The sequence below is a fragment of the Bos indicus genome, chromosome 21 (assembly GCF_029378745.1).
Source record: "Bos indicus isolate NIAB-ARS_2022 breed Sahiwal x Tharparkar chromosome 21, NIAB-ARS_B.indTharparkar_mat_pri_1.0, whole genome shotgun sequence".
Lineage (NCBI taxonomy): Eukaryota > Metazoa > Chordata > Mammalia > Artiodactyla > Bovidae > Bos > Bos indicus.
Window position 1 is genome coordinate 3,447,857 of NC_091780.1, and position 12,188 is coordinate 3,460,044.

The window sequence follows — 12,188 nt, forward strand, 5'->3', positions numbered from 1 at the left end:
TTTGTCACTTCACTCTGGGAGTTGCACTTTCAGACTCTCTTTCCTGAGTGGTCCTGGGGTGGTGTCTCAGCACAGCAATGGTGAGACCTGGAAAGCAGGGGACAGCCAGATGTGGTGATGAGACAGAAGGACAAGAGCACAGCTGTTTTGGAGAAAAACTGGGGAATGGCCTTGAGCAAAACAAGTGTTGCAAGTTAAAGAACAAAGACCTTGGGGGCCTGAGTCAAAAGATTGAAAACTAGGCTCATAGGAATAAACTACTAACTTTGTCTCTGTTACCTACTTACAGAGATATCACCTTACCTGCCTTCTGTGAAATCTGTATGCAGGTCAAGAAGCAACAGCTAGATGGAACAATGATTGCTTCCAAACTGGGAAAGGAGTACTATATATTGTCACCCTGTTTATTTAACTTCTATGCACAGTACATCATGAGAAACTCTGGGCTGGATGAAGCACAAGCTGGAATCAAGATTGCTGGGAGAAATATCAATAACCTTAGAGATGCAGATGACACCACCCTTATGGCAGAAAACAAAAAGAAACTAAGAGCCTCTTGATGAAAGTGAAAGAATAGAGTGAAACAGCTGGCTTAAAACTCAACATTCAGAAAACTAAGATCATAGCATCTGGTCCCATCACTTCATGGCAAATAGATGGGGAAACAATGGAAACAGTGAGAGAGTTTATTTTCTTGGGCTCCAAAATCACTGCAGATGGTGACCGCAGCCATGAAATTAAAAGATGCTTACTCCTTGGAAGGAAAGTTATGACCAACCTAGACAGCATATTAAAAAGCAGAAATAATACTTTGCTGATAAAGGTCCATATAGTCAAAACTATGGCTTTTCCAATAGTCATGTATGGATGTAAGAGTTTGACCATAAAGGAGTCTGCGCAACAAAGAATTGATGCTTTCAAACTGTGGTCTTGTAGAAGATTTTCGAGTCCTTTGGACTGCAAGGAGATCAAACCAGTCAATCCTAAAGGAAATCAACCCTGAATATTCATTGGGAATACTGATGCTGAAGTTGAAACTCCAAAACTTTGGCCACCTTATGGGAGGAACCAACTCATTGGAAAAGACCCTGATGCTGGGAAAGTTTGAAGGCAGGAGGAGAAGGGGATGACAGAGGATGAGATGGTTGGATGGCATCACCAAGTCAATGAACATGAGTTTGAACAAACTCTGGGAGATCGTGAAGGAAGGGAAGCCTGGCATGCTACAGTCCTTGGGGTTGCAAAGAGTCACAACTGACCAACTGAATAACAATTGTTAACACCCATGCATATACCTAGTAGGAAGAAGTTTTATTAAAAATTTTAATTTTATCTGTTCTGTGTTTTCTTGCAAAAAATTCTCTTGCACTCCTTTCTCTTCACAGAAGCACTCTCAATTTCTGATAATTAGGCACCCTGGAGCTACCTGCTGCTGATCAAAGAAGTTCAATGATTTCTGGAATTTATCAGTGAGCATGACACAGATCTGCCATTTTGTTATAAAAGCAGCTCTACTTGGGGAACTGACACTTTCGTCCCTTGTGTTCTCCCTTGTACACAAGCTATTTGTTTTAATAAAAAAGATTTGCTTGCTGAAGATTCTTTTGAAAGCCTTATTCTTGTGTCTGGTATTGCTGCCCAAGAATATGGAAAGGGCCCAGTAGCGATGAGATCAGCTACTTAGCTCACCAGGGCGTGATGCCCAAGTTGACTGTGACTGTTGGGAGAGAAACACATCACTTGCTGCTCTCAATAAGCAAAAGATGTGGCCACCTCAAGCGATCACATCACGTCATCCCTGATGGTGCATGCTGAGGAGACTCAGGGTAAAAACCTTAGGATACTGGCCCCAGGTAGTTGAGGTACACACCAAAGAAACGACGTCACTGAACCCAGACTTTGCATCTTCTCATACATAAAAAAGTGCTAAATTTGTTAACTTCAGATGTCTGGTCTTCTTTGATAACAGTCATGTTTTGATGTTCTTTGGTTGGGTTCTAGTCCCAGCATATGGGTTCGAATTGCAATCTGGGTAAATGGTTTAATTCTGACTACCTGGTATTCCTTGAAGAAATGCCAATATATCCTGCCCACCCCACCCCCACCATTCCTCTTCAGAGCAGCCCTTCAAAATAATCTGAGAGTCCTGTCTGTTGGGCTTGAAGTCCTCAGAAAGTCCACCAAATAAAACATAGCTTTCAACGTCTAGTTTGTGCATTTCTTTTTCAGTTGATACTCTTTTCTCATTTCCATGTCTTCAGTTCAGTTCAATTCAGTCACTCAGTCATGTCCGACTCTTTGCGAACCCATGAATCGCAGCATGCCAGGCCTCCCTGTCCATCACTAACTCCCGGAGTTCACTCAGACTCACGGCCATCGAGTCAGTGATGCCATCCAGCCATCTCATCCTCTGTCGTCCCCTTCTCCTCCTGCCCCCAATCCCTCCCAGCATCAGAGTCTTTTCCAATGAGTCAACTCTTCGCATGAGGTGGCCAAAGTCCTGGAGTTTCAGCTTTAGCATCATTCCTTCCAAAGAAATCCCAGGGCTGATCTCCTTCAGAATCGACTGGTTGGATCTGCCTGCAGTCCAAGGGACTCTCAAGAATGTTCTCCAACACCACAGCTCAAAAGGATCAATTCTTCAGTGCTCAGCCTTCTTCACAGTCTAACTCTCACATCCATACATGACCACAGGAAAAACTATAGCCTTGACTAGACGGACCTTTGTTGGCAAAGTAATGTCTCTGTTTTGAATATGCTGTCTAGGTTGGTCATCACTTTCCTTCCAAGGAGTAAGCATCTTTTAATTTCATGGCTGCACTCATCATCTGCAGTGACTTTGGAGCACAAAAAAATAAAGTCTGACACTGTTTCCACTGTTTCCCCATCTATTTCCCATGAAGTGATGGTACCGGATGCCATGATCTTTGTTTTCTGAATGTTGAGCTTTAAGCCAACTTTTTCACTGTCCTCTTGCACTTTCATCAAGAGGCTTTTGAGTTCCTCTTCACTTTCTGCCATAAGGGTAGTGTCATCTGCATATCTGAGGTTATTGATATTTCTCCCAGCAATCTTGATTCCAGCTTGTGTTTCTTCCAGCCCAGTGTTTCTCATGATGTACTCTGCATATAAGTTAAATAAGCAGGGTGACAATATACAGCCTTGATGTACTCCTTTTCCTATTTGGAACCAGTCTGTTGTTCCATGTCCAGTCCTAACTGTTGCTTCCTGACCTGCATACAGATTTCTCAAGAGGCAGGTCAGGTGGTCTGGTATTCCCATCTTTTTCAGAATTTTCCACAGTTTATTGTGATCCACACAGTCCTTTGACATAGTCAATAAAGCAGAAATAGATGTTTTTCTGGAACTCTCTTGCTTTCTCCATGATCCAGCGGATGTTGGCAATCTAATCTCTGGTTCCTGTGCTTTTTCTAAAACCAGCTTGAACATCAGGAAGTTCACGGTTCACATATTGCTGAAGCCTGGCTTGGAGAATTTTGAGCATTATTTTACTAGCATGTGAGACGAGTGCAATTGTGCGGTAGTTTGAGAATTCTTTGGCATTGCCTTTCTTTGAGTTTGGAATGAAATTTGACCTTTTCCATTCCTGTGGCCACTGCTGAGTTTTCCAGATTTGCTGGCATATTGAATGCAACACTTTCACAGCATCATCTTTGAGGATTTGAAATAGCTCCACTGGAATTCCATCACCTCCACTAGCTTTGTTCATAGTGATGCTTTCTAAGGCCCACTTGACTTCACATTCTAGGATGTCTGGCTCTAGGTGAGTGATCACACCATGGTGATTATCTAGGTCATGAAGATCTTTTTTGTAGAGTTCTTCTGTGTATTCTTGCCACCTCTTCTTAATATCTTCTGCTTCTGTTAGGTCCATACCATTTTTGTCCTTTATTGAGCCCATCTTTGCATGAAATGTTCCCTTGGTATCTCTAATTTTCTTGAAGAGATCTCTAGTCTTTCCCATTCTGTTGTTTTCCTCTATTTCTTTGCATTGATCACTGAGGAAGGCTTTCTTATCTATTCTTGCTATTCTTTGGAACTATTGACTCAAACTCAAATTCCTACATTAAATCTTTCTATTCCCTTAATTTTTTGTAACAGATTTGTCTTCCAAATCCAAACCAGACTAATACATTGGATAATACACTTTCTACATAGAAGTTGCTTAAATACATTTCTATGACCAAGATAGAGCTTTTCTTGCTTGGGAGAGCCCATCAGTGACCTGAAACTTAAATATCTTTCTTGTTCCTGCAAATGCTCTTCTTGACCAGAAACAGTCTACCCAGACAGCCAGTCACCAAGCCAAGCTGATGCTGGGCTCCATAGTATTTCCTTGTTCCTTCTCATTCCAAACAAGGGTGACTCTGTGGCCCCAGCTGATCAGATATTTTCTGTTGATCTCTTCCTTGTTCCTCATAGTTTGTCCTATAATATTTTCCTATCTTCCTGCCTTCTAGCCCATTTGGCAGTTCTTTGGACTCTTGAGAACAGAAATTCCTTGCTTCATGAATTATTCAATAGAGTTTTTTTTTTTTTTTATCACCTACATTATTTTCTTTAGTCATTTTAAACAAAGTTTATGCATCTTAAAGCCAATAAAGCCAATTCAAACAGATAGGATAAAGAAAGAGAGTTAGTCATGGCTTTATTGACAGAAGAGAAATCATTTTTGACCCAAACTATTTTGAGATCTAAGCCTGAATATAAGGTTTTTCCTTTAACAGGTCTGAGTACTTGATGATCTTGAGAGAACAAACGAATGCAGGAACAAACAGTTGTTCTCAGGTAACAGAAGTCACTCTCCACCATGACCCGTCCATCTTGGGTGGCCCACACAGCATGGCTCATAGTTTCATTAAGCTAGATGAGGTTGTAATCTATGTGATCAGTTTGCTTAGTTTTCTGTGGTTGTTTGTCTACCCTCAGATGGATAAAGATAAGAAGCTCGTGGGAGCTTCCTGATGGGAGGGACTAGCTGTAGGGGAATCTGGGATTTACTCTGATGGCTTGGGCCATGATCAGCAAATTTTAATTCAATTTCCTGTTGATGGGTGGGGCTGTGTCCCCTGCCTGTACTTGGTCTGAGGCCAAGCTATAGTAGGGGTAATTGTGGTAATGGCAAAGTCAAGAAGAAACAATTAGAACCAGACATGGAACAATGAACAGGTTCAGATTGGGAAAGGAGTACCTCAAATTTGTATATTGTTACTCTGCTTATTTAACTGATATGCAGAGTACATCATGCAGACTGAATGAAGCACTAACTAGAATCAAGATTGCAGGAAGAAATATCAATAACCTCAGATATGCAGATGACTTATGGCAGAAAGTGAAGAGGAAATAAAGAACCTCTTGATGAAAGTAAAAGAAGAGAGTGAAAAAGCTGGCTTAAAACAGCATTCAAAAAACTAAGATGATGGCATCTGGTCCCATGACTTCATGGCAAATAGATGGGGACACAATGTAAACAGTGAGAGACTTTATTTTCCTGGGCTCCAAAATCACTACAGAAGGTGACTGCAGCCACCAAAGTAGAAGACACTTGCTCCTTGGAAGAAAAGCTATGACCAACCTAGGCAGCATATTAAAAAGCAGAAACATCGCTTTGCCGACAAAGGTCCATCTAGTCAAAGCTATGGTTTTTCCGGTAATCATGTATGGATGTGAGAGTTGGACCTTAAAGAAAGCTGAACACTGAAAAATTGATGCTTTTGAACTGTGGTGTTGGATAAAACTCTTGACAGTCCTTTGGACTATAAGGAGATCAAAACAGTCAATTCTAAAGGAAATCAGTCCTGAATATTCATAGGTAAGACTGATGCTGAAGCTCCAATACTTTGGCCACCTTATTGGAAAGGTAACTCATTGGAAAAGACCCTGATGCTCAGAAAGTTTGAAGGTAGACAGAGGAGGGTGTAATGTGATTTGAGGATGAGATAGTTGTAAGGTAGAAATTACTAGGCAGTTAGTGTAAACCTCTGAGACCTTGGTCTTGTTTTCAGTAAACATCCTGTTCCATTGTCTTCAATTCCTGGATTGTGTCTTTAGTCTGATAAATTATCAACACTCAGATGCACAGAAGGGCAGTAATTAAATTCTGTTCCATATGCTTCAGGGAAAATTGGTGATCTAATGATCTTAGGCCCATACACCTGGTCCATAGGAAAATGGCTAGACGGCATGAAAAATGTGATGACTTAATCCAAGGATCAAGAGAAGCCATAAAGATGTCAAGTATCACTTGAACTTTAAATTGATTGGTTAGAAATAATGTGATTAAAGGAAGGATAAACACAACTGCTGTGATTCCCAACTGGGGGGTACTCCTTACCACCTCTCAATGTCTATCAGTTCAGCTCAGTCACTCAGTCCTGACCAACTCTTTGTGACCTCATGGACTGCAGCACACCAGGCTTCCCTGTCCATCACCAACTCCTGGAGCTTGCTCAAGCTCATGTCCATTGAGTTGGTGATGCCATCCAACCATCTCATCCTCTGTCATCCCCTTCTCCTCCTGCCTTCAATCTTTCACAGGGTCTTTTCCAATGAGTCAGTTCCTCACATCAGGTGGCCAAAATGTTGGAGTTTCAGCTTCAGCATCAGTCCTTCCAATAAATATTCAGGATTGATTTCCTTTAGGATTGACTTGTTGGATCTTCTTGCTGTCCAAGGGACTCTCAAGAGTCTTCTCTAACACCACGGTTCAAAAGCATCAATTCTTCAGCACTCAGCTTTCTTTATAGCCCAATACTCACATCCATATATGACTACTGGAAAAAACATAGCTTTGACTAGACAGACCTTTGTCAGCAATACTGTCTCTGTTTTTTAATATGCTGTCTAGGTAGGTCATAGGTAGGTCTAGGTAGGTCCTTCTTCCAAGGAGCAAGCTTCTTTTAATTTCATGGCTGCAGTCACCATCTGCAGTGATTTTGGAGCCCAAGAACATAAAGTCTCTCACTGTTTTCATTGTTGCCCCATCTATATGCCATTAAGTGATGGGACAGGATGCTATAATCTTTTGAATGTTGAGTTTTAAGTCAGCTTTTTCACTCTCCTCTTTCACTTTCTTCAAGGGGCTCCTCAGTTCCTCTTCACTTTCTGCCATAAGGGTGGTGTCATCTACATATCTGAGGTTATTGATGTATCTCCCAGTAATCTTGATTCTAGCTTGTGCTTCATCCAGCTGGGAATTTCATATGACTTACTCTGCACATTAAGTTAAATAAGCAGGGTGACAATATAGAGCCTTGATGTACTCCATTCCCAATTTGGAACCAGTCTGTTTCTCCATGTCCAGTTCTAACTGTTGCTTCTTCATCTGCATACAGATTTCTCAAGAGGCAGGTAAGGTGGTCCAGTATTCCCATCTCTTTCAGAATTTTCCACAGTTTGTGGTGATCCACACAGTCAATGGCTTTGGCATAGTTAAAAAAGCAGAAGTAGATGTTTTTCTGGAACTCTTTCTGGATCTTTTCAATGATTCAGCAGATGTTGGCAATTTAATCTCTGGTTCTTCTGCCTTTTGTAAATCCAGCTTGACCACCTGGAAGTTCTTTATTCATGTACTATTGAAGCCTGGCTTGGAGAATGTTGAGCATTACTTTGCTAGCATGTGAGATGAGTGCAATTGTGCGGTAGTTTGAGCATTCTTTGGCATTGCCTTTCTTTGGGATTGGGATGAAAACTGACCTTTTCCAGTCCTGTGGCCACTTCTGTTTTCCAAATTTGCTGGCATATTGAGTGTAGAACTTTAACAGCATCATCTTTTAGGATTTGAAATAACTCAACTGGGATTCCATCACCTCCACCAGGTTTGTTCACAGTGATGCTTCCTAAGGCCCACTTGACTTCACATTCCAGGATGTCTGACTCTAGGTGAGTGATCACACCATTATGATTATCTTGGTCATGAAGATATTTTTAATAGAGTTCTTCTGTGTTTTCTTGCCACCTCTTCTTAATATCTTTTGCTTCTGTTAGGTCCATACCATTTCTGTCATTTATTGTGCCTATCTTTTCATGAAATATTTCCTTGTTATCTCTATTTTATTGAAGAGATATCTAGTCTTTCCTGTTCTATTGTTTTCCTCTATTTCTTTGCATTGATCACTGAAGAAGGCTTTATTATCTCTCCAACTATTCTTTGGAACTCTGTATTCAAATGGGTATATCTTTCCTTTTCTCCTTGCCTTTAGCTTCATTTCTTTTCTCAGCTATTTGTAAGGCTTCCTCAGACAACTATTTTGCCTTTTTGCTTTTCTTTTTCCTGGGGATGGTCTTGATCACTGCCTCCTGTACAATGTCATGAACCTCTGTCCATAGTTCTTCAGGCATTCTGTCTATCAGATCTAATCCCTTGAATCTGAATCTATTTGTCACTTCCACTGAATAATCATGAGGAATTTGATTTAGGTCATACCTGAATGGTCTAGTGGTTTTCCCTACTTCCTTAAAATTACGTTTGCAATAAAAAGTCCATGATCTGAACTCAGTGTCTATTCTGAGAGCTTTGTATTTTCCCCCTCTTTAATAAACCCTATTTGGTTGCTACTGTGGTGTTTGTGTGTTTCTGTATTCCATTCTTCAGCTCCACAGACAAGAATTTGGATTCCCATCTAAGTTGGATGGTGTTACAAACTCTTTGGACTTGAGTTTGAGCAAGCTCCGGGAGGTGGTGATGGACAGGGAAGCCTGGTATGCTGCAGCCCATGGGGTCACAAAGAGTTGGACATGACTGAGTGACTGGATGAACTGAAGTGACCTGAACACGTCACAATAGTGGAGGTGACATATCAGTTATAAAGACTCCTAGTTCTATTTCAGTGGTAAATATTAGCCTGAAACCTCAACCACTAGATCAACAGTAACCTAAGGGATGAAAATGTTGACCTTTTCTGATCCTTGTTATTTCTTTCCATTAGAGCTTGAACTCTATTGACCTCTATTTTAATTCTATACTGAATTCTCCTCTGCTGAAGCCTATTCATGAATATGAATCTACACTTAGCTTTTATTGTTGTTGTTGTTTTAGTCGAAAGTTGTGTCCAACTCTTCATGACCCCATGGACTTCAGCACACCAGTCTATCCATCCCTCATAATCTCTCGGAGTTTGCCCAAGTTCATGTCCATTGAATCAGTGATGCCATCCAATCATCTCATCCTCTGTCACCCTCTTTTCCCTTCTACCTTCAATGTTTCCCAGCATCAAGGCCTTTCCCAATAAGTCAGCTCTTCCCATAAGGTAGCCAAAGTATTGGAGTTTCAGCTTCAGCATCAGTCCTTCCAAAAAGTATTCAGGGTTGATTTCATTTAAGATTGACTATTTCGATCTCCTTGCTGTCCAAGGAACTCTCAAGAGTCTTCTCCAGCACCACAGTTCAAAACATCCATATTTTTTGGCACTCTGCCTTCTTTCTTGTCCAGCTCTGTGAGAGTCATCTGTATATGACTACTGGAAAGACCATAACCTTGACTATAGAGACCTTTGTTGGCAAAGTGATGCCTTTGCTTTTTAGCACACTGTCTAGGTTTGTCATAGCTTTTCTGCCAAAAAGGAATTGTCTTCTAATTTCATGGCTGCAGTCACTACCTACAGGGATTTTAGAGCCCAAGAAGGGAAATCTGTCACTACTTCCATCTTTCCCCCTTCTCTTTACCATGAAGTGAAGGGGCTGGATTCCATCATCTTATTTTTTTTAATACTGAGATTTAAAGCCAGCTTTTTCACTCTCCTCTTTCACTTTCATCAAGAGGCTCTTTAGTTCCTCTTTGCTTTGTTCCATTAGAGTGGTATCATCCATATGCCTGAGGTTGTTGATATTTCTTCCAGCAATCTTGATTCCAGATTACAACTCATCCAGCTGAACATTTCACATGATGTGCTCTGCATATAAATTAAATAAACATGGTGACAATAAACAGCCTTGTTGTACTCCTTTCTAATCCCAAAGCAGTCTTTCTATATGGAATTCCAACTGTTGCTTCTTGACCTGCATACAGGTTTCTCAGGAGACAGGTAAGATGCTCTGATATTCTCATCTTTTAAGAGTTTTCCACAGTTTCTTATGATCTACCCAGTCAAAAGCTTTAGCATAGTCAGTAAAACAGAGATAGATGTTTTTTCTGGAGTTCCCTTGCTTTCTCTACAATCCAGTGAATGTGGCAACTTGATATCTGGTTCCTCTGCCTTTTCTAAAACCAGCATGAACATCTGGAAGTTTTTGGTTCATGTAATGCTGAAAAGCAAAGGAGAAAAGGAAAGATATACCCATTTGAATGCAGAGTTCCAAAGAATAGCAAGGAGAGACAAGAAAGCCTTCCTCAGTGATCAGTGCAAAGAAATAGAGGAAAACAATAGAAAGAGAAAGACTAGAGATCTCTTCAAGATAATTAGAGATATGAAGGTAATATTTCATGCAAAGATGGGCTCAATAAAGGACAGAAATGGTATGGACCTAACGTAAACTGAAGATATTAAGAGCTGGCAAGAACACACAGAAGAACTCTACAAAAAAGATCTTCATGACCCAGATAAACATGATGGTGTGATCACTCACCTATAGCCAGATGTCCTAGAATGTGAAGTCAAGTGGGCCTTAGGAAGCATCACTACAAACAAAGCTAGTGGAGGTGATGGAATTCCAGTTGAGCTATTTTAAATCCTGAAAGATGATGCTGTGAAAGTGCTGCACTCAATATGCCAGCAAATTTTGAAAACTCAGCAGTGGCCACAGGACTGGAAAATGTTGATTTTCATTTTGATCCCAAAGAAAGGCAGTGCCAAAGAATGCTCAAACTACTGCACAATTGTACCCATCTCACACGCTAGTAAAGTAATGCTTAAAAGTCTCCAAGCCAGGCTTCAACAATATGTGAACCTTGAACTTCCAGATGTTCAACCTGGTTTTAGAAAAGGCAGAGGAACAAGAGATCAAATTGCCAACATCCACTGGATTATCAAAAAAGCAAGACAGTTCCAGAAAAACATCTACTTCTGCTTTATTGACTATGCCAAAGCCTTTGACTATGTGGATCCAATAAACTTTCAATAAAGTTCCAACAAACTGTGGAAAATTCTGAAAGAGATGGGAATACCAGACCACCTGACCTGGCTCTCGAGAAACCTGTATGCAGGTCAGGAAGCAATAGTTAGAACTGGACATGGAACAACAGACTGGTTCCAAATAGGAAAAGGAATATGTCAAGGCTATATATTGTCACCCTGCTTATTTAACTTCTATGCAGAGTACATCATGAGAAATGCTGGGCTGGAAGAAACACAAGCTGGAATCAAGATTGCTGGGAGAAATATCAATAACCTCAGATATGCAGATGACACCACCCTTATGGAAGAAAGTGAAAGACTAAAGAGCCTCTTGATGAAAGTGAGAGAGGAGAGTGAAAAAGTTGGCTTAAAGCTCAACATTCAGAAAACGAAGATCATGGCATCCGGTACCATCACTTCATAGGAAATAGATGGGGAAACAGTGGAAACAGTGGCTGACTTTATTTTTCTGGGCTCCAAAATCACTGCAGATGGTGATTGCAGCCATGACATTAAAAGATGCTTACTCCATGGAAGGAAAGTTATGACCAACCTTGACAGCATATTAAAAAGCCGAGACATTACTTTGCAACAAAGTTCCATCTAGTCAAGGCTATGGTTTTTCCAGTGGTCATATATGGATGTGAGAGTTGGACTATAAAGAAAGTTGAGCACAGAAGAACTGATGCTTTTGAACTGTGGTGTTGGAAGACTCTTGAGAGTCCCTTGGACTTCAAGGAGATCCAAACGGTCCATCCTAAAGGAGATCAGTCCTGGGTGTTCATTGGTAGGACTGATTTTCAAGCTGAAACTCCAAAACTTTGGCCACCTGATGCAAAGAGCTGACTCATTTGAAAAGACCCTCATACTGGGAAAGATTGAGGGTAGGAGAAGAAGGGAATGACAGAGGATGAGATGGTTGGGTGGCATCACTCAATGGACGTGGGTTTGGGTGGACTCTGGGGGTTGGTGATGGACAGGGAGGCCTGGCGTTCTGTGGTTCATGGGGTCACAAAGAATCGGACACAACAAAGTGACTAAACTGAACTGAACTGAACTGAATGCTGAAGTCTAGCTTGGATGATTTTGAGCATAATCTAACTAGTATGGGAGATG